The sequence below is a fragment of the Sphaerodactylus townsendi genome, linkage group LG15 (genome assembly GCF_021028975.2).
Source record: "Sphaerodactylus townsendi isolate TG3544 linkage group LG15, MPM_Stown_v2.3, whole genome shotgun sequence".
Taxonomy (NCBI): Eukaryota; Metazoa; Chordata; class Lepidosauria; order Squamata; family Sphaerodactylidae; genus Sphaerodactylus; species Sphaerodactylus townsendi.
Genome location: NC_059439.1, coordinates 37,361,959 through 37,374,349, shown reverse-complemented (window position 1 = coordinate 37,374,349; position 12,391 = coordinate 37,361,959). Strand labels below are relative to the sequence as shown.

Here is a 12,391-nt window from a genome sequence, read left to right as displayed (position 1 = left end):
CTTCTTCTTCTTCTTCTTCTTCTTCTCCTCCTCCTCCTCCTCCTCCTCCTCCTCCTCCTCCTCCTCCTCCTCCTCCTCCTCCTCCTCCTCCTCCTTCTTCTTCTCATCTGAAGTGTCCATGAAGTCCTGGCACCTGGGACATGTGACTGTCTTTCTCCCATCGTTCTAGTCTATTCCACCTCCCCCCCGCCCCATGAAGAACTAATCTGATTAGCAGTTGGAAGAGACAGAGAACATGGATTATGGGTTTAAACCCCCCCACCACCACACACACACACCAACCAGCGTTGGTTGACAGCTTACAAACACCCAGGTCTATAGCTTCAGCGTGCTGCTTTTGGACCCCAGGGGACCCCGTACCCAGTGGCCACCGGTGCCCCATATTTCCTGCAGGGGAGATCCGGGGGGGAAGGAGCGCTGTGGTGCCGGGCAACCCCTCGTTTCTCCAAGCTGGTCTCTTTTAAAATGGATGATGGACCCTGGGTTTGATCTTTTGGTTTTTGCTGTCGATTGGCATTCCTTTCCCTCCTTTTTCGGTTGGTTTCCTGTTTGCGTCCTGCGGCGGCGACGACCCCTCTGGATTTAGAAACCGGGATTTTGTTTGGAAGCCTCGGAAATAGCTCGCCGGGCGGACCTTGGTAAGAGCGTGGTATCTCTGCGACGTTGGTTGCAGTTGTTGGTGAAAGTCTGTGGGTCTTGGCCATAAAGGGATCATGACTTGGTTATTTCCTTTAATTCTGACCTAGTGAGTTTAAAAGAAGAACTCCGCAGAGGAGAAAGAAGGCAGGGCTGGTTGTAGGAAGTCTTTGGGAAGAGTTGGCATCTGGGCCCAGGCTATCCTCTTTTCCTTTCTTTCTTTGTATGTAAGTTGCTGTTTGTAATTTTAGAACTGCATTAATCCAATGTTTTAGTTTGAGCAGGATGGGGAAAATGGCGGGTATGCATGAGGAACAGAAAAAGTTTCTTTGGGAATGTGTAGTGAGGTATCAATTTAGCTCTTGGTGGGCTAGGATGGGGGGGTCTGGATTCGAATCCCTATGTAGCTATTAAACTTGCTGGGTCACCTTGGGTCCGTCACCCTTGCCTAGCTAAACCTACCTGAGGGCTGTTTTGAGGATAAAATGGAGGGAAGGAGATCCGTTTCTTTTTTTTATTATATATTTTAAAATAATTTTATATTCAAAAAGTAACATAATATAATTATAGATATAACAAAAATATAAAAGAATAAACCTTGGATAAAATGTCAAAAGATTACACACACACACACACACACACGAGAGAGAGAGAGAGTCTTACCTGAATTATATAAAGCCATTCTTATCTATCATTGGCTGATTCCGCATGGGCCAAAAAACAGCAGTGTGAAAACGGTGTGAAAACAGTATAAACCCTTTGACACTGTTTTAAACCCTTTTACACCATTTTCACCCAGTTTTCACACTGCTGTTTTTTGGCCCATGCGGAATCAGCCATTATTCAACTATGTTAAGAGTAGTCTTCTTTCCAAGATCAGGATAGATTAGATATCTGCGAACCTTAAATATGCAAGCATCGAGTTTGGGGAGACCACAAGGGCCATCAAGTCCAACCCCCTGCCATGCAGGAATACGCAATATTAACTACAAGTCGGACATTTCCCCTTCTCTTTCTATTGCTCTGAGCTCCTTAAGGGGAAAAATGGGATAAAAATAGGTGTGTCTGTTATGGGGGAACGGTCATTAATTGGCGGGGCAAAGTTCAGAGCCCCTGACACCTTCAGTTAAAAGGAGCAGGTTGGCTAAGGACCCTGGACAGCAGCTTCCTGTTTGAGTAGGCAATACCGACCTCTGATTCTGCCTGAGGGTGTCTCATGTGTGTTCAAAGGGGTAGGACTTTGGGGTTATGAGCAGTACGTGGCAGTCCCTTGGAACTCTAGAAGTATTTAGGAGAAAGGGAAGATGGAAAGTCTCTCTCTAACGGCCAGCTCAGGACTGGAAAAACAGATACGCGTAATCTGCTTTACCCGCCCCCTCCCGCGCCCCAAGTATATTTTGATTCTGTCTGCCCCATAATAGGTCATGGTGGGGGGATAGAGAAGGCACCAAATCAACCCTCGCACCTGTCAGGTGTTGTATAAGCGGCTTTTCTGGGGACCAAGTGCAGGGTCAGTTGTGCAAGAGAGATTTACAGCCCTTTGTGTTCTGGAAAACGCCGGGTTAAACGCCAGACCTGCCGTTTCTTTTCTTTTTTTAAATTTCTTTCTTTTTAAATAAATGCTTTATTGACAGGTCAAAACAAAAACACAAAACTTTCCCTTTGGTATTATATAAAGAAGGGAAACAAACAAAAAAAGGTGTCACGCGTGCTTCTAATTATACAATTTTAGACCAATTCTTTTCCCGCAACAACGACAACAAAAAGAAAACGTAGTTAATTATTGAATTGTCGAAAGATTAGAAGGGAAAAAAATATTATTTTGTACCTTGTTCTAATAGAGTGTACGCATAAGGAAAAAATAAAAAGAGGAAGTCAATCTATCAGAGAAGAAAGGAAAAGGGGAGAAGTAGTTTAACAGCGTTCGTACAATATATACAGTTCTCACGTTGTTGTTGATATCTTTTTATTAGTCGGGTCAGATTTATACAGATACTGAATCCAGCCTCTTTAAGCTTGCTGGGAATGATTTGGAAAGAGGGAGAAGTTTGGGAAATTGCAGAGGCAGGTGAGGGAAGGTGTGTGAGCGGTTAAAGGTTATCTTCTGGAATAAGTGGGATATCTAGGTTCAAAATTCCCCTCCCAACTGTTTTCTCCCTGTCCGTTTGGCCCCCTAAAAAACATATCCTAGTTCTCATAAAGGTGGCAAATCTGTGCCAGAGGTGGTCTCACACATGCATGTTCCTCTAGATAAATTTATCTGCGAAGAAAAATGGCCGCCTCAAGAAGAAAGTCAGGGTTGGAATCCTTCTCTCCAGAGAGGTGTTTTTAATGTGCAAGGGATGTTTTGGATTAGATGCACCTGGATTTTTCTCTGGCGGACAAGCGAGAATACCAAAAAAAGCTGCACTGCATATCATGGGATGTCTGTGGACTTAAAGCTGTCAGGGTTGCAATCAGGAGGGAAATTTGGGGGCTGAGACGGAGCGAAAAGAAGCTTTTTGGATCCGACCTTTTGTCTGGAGGGTGTCCCAGTCGTGGGAGCCTCACCTGCAGTCAGATAGGATACTTCCCTCCCACTGATTTACGTCAATGAAAACTGGACCTGTGGGTTTCTACCTGTGACAGTGTTAAAGGTTAGGGTTAGGGTTAGGATTAGATTCAACCTGGGGTTAGGATTAGGATTAGATTCAACCCAACCGCGAGCCACATTCCCTTGACAACCGCACCCCTGGAATGTCCCTTCACCGGTGAAGCTGCATAGGTCCGTTGCTTTTCATTTTCTTGGATTCTTCTCGGACATATGGTCGCTACGTTAGTGAGGGAAAGGTCCTTTTTGTGTCACCTAGCTGTAAACGGGGCCATCTGCTTCACTTCCCTTTTGCATGTCCTTGCATCTTCTTCCATGCGTTCACTCGCTGTCATGTCCCACCTGGTTCGTTTCACTCACAAGCAAACCAATCCAAGTCTCCTTGAAAACCAGGTTATCTTCCTCTGCTCCTTATACCGCTTGTCTCCTCCTTGTGTCTTCACCGTTGCTTTTGCAACTCATAATTTTGGACGGTGGAACACAGTTGGTTTAAATATACCCCCAAGGTTTTCTACTGAGGTTGGCCTGGGCTACAAGGACTTTTGTAGTCCATCGATGCCTGCTAAACTTGCGAGATTGATCTCTCTCCCTTATTCTATTACATTGGTTATGTGTTCCTGCATTGCAGGGGGTTGTACTTGATGGCCGTTGGGGGTCCCTTCCAGGTTTCTCTCATCCGATTGCGCATTCACGGCCTCGCTTTGCTTGGACTTGGAATCGGATCAGTGTTCAGGCTGAGTTTCTTAGCAACTTGCCTACAGGAATCGGAGTCAAACCTGGCCCAAAGGAGGGTTTACAATTCACTGTATTCCCTCTGTGCCATTTCTTTCCACCTCTTTCACCCTCTCACCGCCGCAGCATAGAAGTTTCGCTAAGGTTTTTTTGTGGGGAGGGCTTACAGGTGAGACCGCGAGATGCCAGGGCTCTTATTGCCGTAATGTGTTTACTTACTAAATCAGGCACCGTAATCCTTGCTCCAGGTACAGCTCTCAAGGGGCAAGAGAGGCCAGCCTGGAGTCTTGAATTCCAGAAACCTGTGATAGTAGGAGACGTCCTTCCTCTTGGCTGCTGAGCAGTTCAGCACAGAGGGGAGGGGAGTGATTTTTGCCCCCCCCAAGGGGGTCCCACAGAGTCTGCCCACTTTGTTCCCCGACTGCAAAGGCTGAAGCAGAGCAAAAAACAGTCCACTCTTGGCTACCAATCTTGATCCTCCTTGATCTGAGGTTGCAAATGCCTTAACAGTCCAGGTGCTCGGGAGCAACAGCCGCAGAAGGCCCTTGCTTTCACCTCCTGCATGTGAGCTCCCAAAGGCACCTGGTGGGCCACTGCGAGTAGCAGAGAGCAGGACTAGATGGACTCTGGTCTGATCCAGCAGGCTCTTTCTTATGTTCTTAAGGCCATTGCTTTCACCTCCTGCATGTGAGCTCCCAAAGGCACCTGGTGGGCCACTGCGAGTAGCAGAGAGCTGGACTAGATGGACTCTGGTCTGATCCAGCTGGCCTGTTCTTATGTTCTTATGTTCTTAGGGGCATGTAATCGAATGCCTCTGATTCTATTACATTGGTTACGTGTTCCTGCATTGCAGGGGGTTGGACTTGATGGCCTTTGGGGGTCCCTTCCAACTTTATGGTTCTACGATTCTATGATCTTTCCATGTTCTCAAAAATATCCTCCCTCATATCTCATCAGAGAAAACTTCATGCAAGGGAATCAGGGAATGGTGATGATTACCGTGCTGTGTGTTGTCGCAAGGCGGCAAAATGCGTCCAAAAGGTGTGTCTTGAATGTGGCACGCTTTCTGGGCTGTAGAGAAATACTTGTGCCGCTTAAGACGCTGTTGCTCTCTGCAAGATTATTTGGGGGTCAGGGAATGAAAATGTCCCTGATTTTCAAAATGAGGGCACACAACGAATATCATGAGAGAGAATTCCCAAGGTAGGCAGGGTCCTAACCAGCGAAATGAGGTGAAAGTTGGCATGGAGTTCAAATTCCCTGCCTTCTGAGAATGGTTATTGTTAGTGGAAAGTGCGGTCAAATTGCGACACCATAGAGTTGTCAAGGAAAGAGACGTTCAGAGGTTGTTTGCCCCTTGCCTGTATAGCAAACACTGCATAGCAAACCCTGGACTTCACTGGTGGCCTCCCATCCAAGTACTCACCTGGGGTGACAAGACCTGATGAAATCAGGCTAGTATGGGCCATCCAGGTCAGGGCAAAGTATAGCTAGAGACCTGGAGCTTTGGCGTGTGATGTAGAAAGTGACATCCCCCTCTGTGTTTACTTCTCCGGCTGTCGTGTTCAGAAGTTCTAGAGTTTCTTTTTATGTTTTCTGTATTTGAGTCATAAAGGAAGGTGAAATATGTTGACTATCATCTGGTTGGAGGCAGGGAAACTGAATTCTCATGGAATATTTCATGAGGAGCAGCAGTGGCGTAGGAGGTTAAGAGCTCGTGTATCTAATCTGGAGGAACCGGGTTTGATTCCCAGCTCTGCCGCCTGAGCTGTGGAGGCTCATCTGGGGAATTCAGATTAGCCTGGGCACTCCCACACACGCCAACTGGGTGACCTTGGGCTAGTCACAGCTTCTCAGAGCTCTCTCAGCCCCACCCACCTCACAGGGTGTTTGTTGTGAGGGGGGAAGGGCAAGGAGATTGTCAGCCCCTTTGAGTCTCCTGCAGGAGAGAAAGGGGGGATATAAATCCAAACTCCTCCTCCTCCTCCTCCTCCTCCTCCTCCACCACCACCTCTTCTTCTTCTTCTTCTTCTTCTTCTTCTTCTTCTTCTTCTTCTTCTTCTTCTTCTTCTTCTTCTTCTTCTTCTTCTTCTTCTTCTTCTTCTTCTTCTTCTTCTTCTTCTTCTTCTTCTTCTTCTTCTTCTTCTTCTTCTTCTTCTTCTTCTTCTTCTTCTTCTTCTTCTTCTTCTTCTTCTTCTTCTTCTTCTTCTTCTTCTTCTCCATCTGCTGCACTAATTGTCCAGCAAAGGGAGGAGAGTGTTTCTGCAAGGGTTTTTTTGCTCCAAATTAAGTAGCATTTGGAAGTGAAGGTTTCCTGTTTTCCCATAGCGTTGTGGTGCATATGTGTAGCTCCCATGGCTAGCCTGAATTTTCTCAGCTCCCTCCCAAACCTGCTTTACTCCAAATTTGGGGGGGGGGGGGGCGGGGGAATCGCTGTAAAGTCTGATGGGTGTTCAGATGTCCTAGTCCTGCCCACATAGCCCTCTTTTCCTCTGTGACGGCCACTTCCTGTTTCTACTTCAGACAGACTGACCCAGTTAAGGAGACCATCTTTCTGCTGAACAATTCAACACCTTTCCTTTGTTCAGCATTTCTAGACAGTGTTTATTTGCCAGGTGTATATGCAAATGGTGGGCGTGGCTTACAACTTGACCCCTTCTTGTCAGTTAGCCTCGATCTGTTCACCAGTCATGAACAGGGAGAAGAGGAAGTTTGGTGGGATTATGATGCCATACAGTCCACCCTAAACACCAACCGTTTTCCTCGGGGCAGTTGATCGCTATAATCTGGAGATCAGTTGTAATTCCAGGAGATCTCTAGGCCCCACCTGGAGGTTGGCAACTGTTACCAGTGATCTGTTTGGTTCTCTGCTCTGTTCTGCAGAGCGGCCGGCCAACAACCAAGGCTAAGAAGAAGAAGAAGAAGAAGAAGAGGAAGAAGAAGAGGAGGAGGAGAAGGAGCAGTAGGAGGAGGAATTTGGATTTATATCCCCCCTTTCTCTCCTGCAGGAGACTCAAAGGGGCCGACAATCTTTCCCTTCCCCCCTCACAACAAACACCCTGTGAGGTGGGTGGGGCTGAGAGAGCTCCGAAGAACTGTCCAAGGTCACCCAGCTGGCGTGTGTTGGAGTACACAGGCTAATCTGAATTCCCCAGATCAGCCTCCACAGCTCAGATGGCAGAGCTGGGAATCAAACCCGGTTCCTTCAGATTAGAATGCACCTGCTCTTAACCACTACGCCACTGCTGCTCCTTTTGTTCCCCTTATGTTCTCTGTGTCTGTGTAAGTGATGTTTTTCACAGATGTGGGTCCTTGCAGTGCCTTCTGGGTGGCAGAGTGTCGTCCTCACGAGCTGACCCGACCACCCATGACCTCGGGTAGGGTATTCTTAGCAGCTGTTCAGCAGCTGTTCTTGGTGAAAGGCAGCTCAGCAAACAGATTGACTCACGGCGTGATGGTGGCTGTTGGTGGGACGTCTCCCTATTCGCATGTATTTTCCCTCCATAAAATTCACAGCATCTTTTTCTGTGACTTCATCTTTGCTAATAGGACTGTAGCCATGCTATTGAGGAGAGCACGCCCGATTTTAACTCTGGTTCTTTTCCGGCTTTGTAACTCTGGGTGTGTTCTCGGCAATAAAGGAAAGGGAAGCAGGATAGCTCTTTCTGGAAAAATTACTCTCCAGAATACTTCAAATGTTCACCATGATAATGATAAAATGATAAAATCTTTTCTATTCCATACCACTTCAGGGGGAGGAAAGGCAGAGGTGGGATCCAGCAGGTTCTCACCAGTTCCCGAGAGTGGGTGACTAAATATTTGTGTGTGCCGAGAGGGGGTTACTAATTGGGTCTGCTTTTCCGTTAGAAATTCCCTTAGGTCCAAAAATCATAAAGTCCTGTTGTTTCCTATGTGGCTGGTTAGCAAAGGTAGAAAACGGGATAATTCTCCCTGTTGGGCTGTTTTAAAAAAACATGTTTTAGAAATATGGTCAAGTTCCTTGTTTAAGGAAAGTATCCTTCTTTTGATTTCTAGAAACAAAATTAAGTACTTGAAAGTATTAAGTATTTGACAGGCAGTCAATTAGAGGAGAAGTCGTTGTTTCTGTTGGCAGTAGACGATAGGACTTGCTATAATGAGTTTAAATTATGGGCAGAAAGATACCAGCTGGAAATTAGGAACTTTTTTTTACAGTAAGAGTTTTTTACAGTAACTGAGAAATTATTCATGCCCCGCCCCCGGAATGCCCGGCCACACCCCCGTCGTGCCCCGCCCAGCCCCATTGGCGCTACGCCACTGTTTGAATCCCACCACCATGGGAACCTGTTACTAAAATTTTTGGATCCCACCAGCGAGGAAAGGGATTATAACTGTGTTCGTCTGCCATTGTTATATGTGACACCAACTGTCGGCATTGGACGCTTTCTGCATTGGACAAACAGGTCTGCTGGTCTGCAAAATAATAGATGGATACAAACCTGACATTGAAACCTACAACACTCAAAACATTTTAACCTTCAAAGGTCATTCAATCGCTGACCTACAAGTGGCAGTTTTCAAACAGAGATGCTTCAAGGAGAGATTACAACGTGATTCTGCTGAACTTGAATTCATTCCCAAGTTCAGGGGCTGCCAGATGGTGGCAGAAGGTTTTCACCGTTGAAAGCTTGTTATTTTAGCAGAGTTTGAGGGGGAAAGTGTTCTCCAACGCCCAACGACTTTGTCCTCTTTTGACACCCAAGTGAATGGGGCTTTAAGAGGCTTTGGCAGCACCGTGTGGTGGAAGGGAGACGGCCGTCCTTGTGATCTCCGTGAAACGTCCATGCAAAACTTATCACAGTAGCAGCATTGATAGAGAAGGGAGAACATCTCCCATCTACAAAGTCTTCTTGTCGAATGTGCTTTCATCTTGTGATGCCCTTTGCCTCGAAGCAATGTGCGGTGGATGACACAAAACCCACAGGATCTTGACATCTGGAAGAGCCTGTACCCCTGCTCGCTCAAGCCTGCAACGGTTCTGTAGATTAATCCATCTCCCTCACAGAAACCTCCCTCTTTAGGGAGGTGAAGGCCATGTGGATTTTCTCTACATGGTTGCATGGCCATCAGAAGAAATGTTGGGGTGGACCAAGGAATACAGGGCTGCAATTTCATCAAGTTCTGCCACACAGACCTCCCTGTGGAAATGGCCACTGACTGCGTCCACGTTCCACCTGGTTTATGCAAGCTCTTCTCTTAGGTGTGTCTGTACAGTTGGATGCATTTGTACACAAATACATGTAGAAAACAGGCAGGAAATCTATGGCTAAAGCAGTCCTTATTCTATTAATTTAGCGAATTTGCATGCTTCCTCTCCAGGAAGCTATCCCGAAGTAGCTTACAAAAATAAAAACAGGACATTCACATTTATTAATTAAAATCCCAGCCATAGCATGAAAAACTTGCGTTGCTTGTGTCTGAGAGCTGGAAAGCTAAAGAATCTGTTATTTCTATCGGCGGGGGTGGAAAGGGCCGATTTATGATGACTCAGTAAGGTTTTCAAGATAAAAAAATGAACTGAGCTGTTTTGGCATTGTCTGGTTCCGCATAACCATTCATTAACCTGTGTAACTCCAGCTGTAGCTTCTGCAAGATCTGGATGAGACAGGTGGTTCTAGGTGGGGGCCGAACCAGGGCTCGCTACAAGTGCCAGGAGCAGTAGGGTGTGGATCACAGCAGGTTCTCACCAGTTCCCGAGAGTGGGTGACTAATTATTTGTGGGTGCTGAGAGGGGGTTACTAGTTGGGTCTGCTTTTCCCTTAGAAATCCCATTAGGTCCCAAAATCATAAAGTCCTGTTGTTTCCTATGTGGCTGGTTAGAGAAGGTAGAAAACGGGATAATTCTCCCTGTTGGGCTGTTTTAAAAACATGTTTTAGAAATATGGTAAAGTTCCTTGTTTAAGGAAAGTCTCCTTCTTTTGATTTCTAGAAACAAAATTAAGGATTTGAAAGTATTAAGTATTTGACAGGCAGTCAATTAGAGGAGAAGTAGTTGTTTCTGTTGGCAGTAGACGATAGGACTTGCTATGAGGAGTTTAAATGATGGACAGAAAGATAGCAGCTGGAAATTAGGAACATAAGAGTTTTTTTTACAGTAACAGAGAAATTATGAATGCCCCGCCCCCTGGAATGCCTGGTCACGCCCCCGTTGTGCCCCGCCCAGCCCCATTGGCGCTACGCCACTGTTTGAATCCCACCACCATGGGAACCTGTTACTAAAATGTTTGGATCCCACCACTGGCCAGGAGGTGATGCAAAAAGTCCCGCTGTGGTGATTATCTTTGGCATCTGAGTTGTGCATGGCGAAGTTAGCATTGTTAAAGTGTGACTGGTATATACAGTTGGAAACTGCCCAATTTCTTTAGCCTTTTCTCATACATGACGAAATACTGTTGCACTGATTTGGAACAGTGCCTTCGATTCTATTAAGTTTAGCATTCACGTTGACAGAAAGTTCGCCTCCAGTATCCAAAACAGTCGCTTCCGATTTCAAAAGAGGGAACTTGGCTAAAACAAGGGGACTGCTCGGGAGGAAGTTAAAAAGGTGGAATTAAGAGACTCCAATCCTTCCAGAATGCTTGGGAGCTATTTAAGGCTATGCTAATTGCTGGCCAGGTGCAACGCACAAAGGAAAGGTAGCAACGAGTCTAAAAAGATAGGCTGCATGGTTGACAACAAAAGGCAAAAAGGTGCATTTTTATTTAAAAAAATGGTAGGTTTGTGTGATCAGGGTAGGCTGAAAGAAGCCCAGGTTCTGGCAAAATGAAGGTATGGTGACAAGCAGAAAGAGAATCTGTAAGAGCAGACGTCCATAAAGAGTAAGAGAAAAATAAGCATTTCTTCAAACATATCGGGAGCGGGAAAGCAGCTGGAGAGGTTGTTGAGCTGTTGGATGTCAAAGGAATAAAAAGATTGCTTAAGGCAGGGGTGGGCAATTATTTTTTCCATGGGGCCGCATAAGAAACAGAAAATATTGTGGAGGGCCAGGCCAAAAGGCAGGGGGGCGAGGCACTTTTGAAGCCCGCCTTGAAAGAGCCGGGCACCAAAGACGGCAACCGGGCTGCAGCGGGGCTTCAAAGCTTCAACTCCTAAAACAGAGGCAGGCCAGATCAGGGTCCATCCAGCTGGAAGCCAGATGTGGCCTCACGGTCGGGCCCATTAATGCCCAGGTCTGGCTTAAGGGGAGTTTGAAGAACTGAGTCAGACTGAGGTGATGATATATGACATTCTAGGGGCTGCTGGACCAATAGAAAACAGCTGGCATCTACACCTGCAGGTCCAGAAGGAACTGAGATATTAAATTGTCCATCTATTCACTAGTAACTGTGGCCCCTTCCGCACACGCAAAATAATGCGTTTTCAAACCACTTTCATAACTGTTTGCAAGTGGATTTTGCCATTCCGCACAGCTTCAAAGAGCAGTTTGAAAGTGCATTATTCTGCATGTGCGGAATGAGCCTGTAACTCGTTCCTAAAATCAGCCTTCATGCTGGGTGACTGGAAAAGAGCAAATTCCACCCCTGGTTTTAAAAAGGGCCCAGAGGGTTACCCAAGCCAGCTCATGGAGCAAAATACCAAATCCTATGTGTGTCCCTCAACAGTGATCATCTTTTTAAAAATATGGTTTGAGGAACAGTATACATGGGATTGATAAATAGAAAAGAATTTGCGTGGCATCTTCCCAGTTTTTCTCTTCCCTCAAGAGAAAAAAGCGTTCCAGCTGGAATGTTAGATTATTTTTCTTGGTAAATGGAAACCCCGGTTTGAATCTTTGTTCAGGTCGGCAGCTTTTAGACCTACAGACCGATAACTTTCTGGTTCACTGACGGTCGGAGGCTTCATGGCGACTTCAGCAGCGCCATCAAAATAAAAGCTTGATGGTTTTCTTATTTTGATGACTAATGGCAAAGTTAGAACATGGGCCCCTAGGTAGTATGTGAAATAAGCTATTCTTTCTTTCTTTCTTTCTTTCTTTCTTTCTTTCTTTCTTTCTTTCTTTCTTTCTTTCTTTCTTTCTTTCTTTCTTTCTTTCTTTCTTTCTTTCTTTCTTTCTTTCTTTCTTTCTTTCATTCATTCATTCATTCATTTATTTATTTATTTATTTATTTATTTATTTATTTGACTTTTATGCCGCCCACTCCCGGAGGGCGGAAATTAAACCCTTTGGCTCCCGCTAGGGAAAGGGAGCCTGAGTTTTAACAGTGGTTCGGTGGTGCTACCTGAGAACTTCCTTTAAGGGATGAGGTAATTTTAAAAATCTGAGGAAGAGGATCCAGACCTTATGTTAACCATACTTCCCTGCTTCCCTTCCTTCTGGGGTACAACTTTATACAAGTACAGCTGTATTAAATATTTAATACCAAGGAGAAAAGGGCTTGCAAAAATTGTTTGAAC

General features: G+C 45.7%; 1 protein-coding gene across 1 annotated transcript in view; it reads left to right on the top strand.

The window, feature by feature from the left end:
• Window positions 1–306: 306 nt before the first annotated feature.
• The window catches only part of GUCY2D (guanylate cyclase 2D, retinal), a 54,060-nt gene continuing 41,975 nt past the window's right edge, over window positions 307–12,391 (top strand). Inside the window, 1 exon segment of the mRNA XM_048517135.1 lies at window positions 307–638. The gene's annotated coding sequence lies outside the window, so the exon portion shown is untranslated.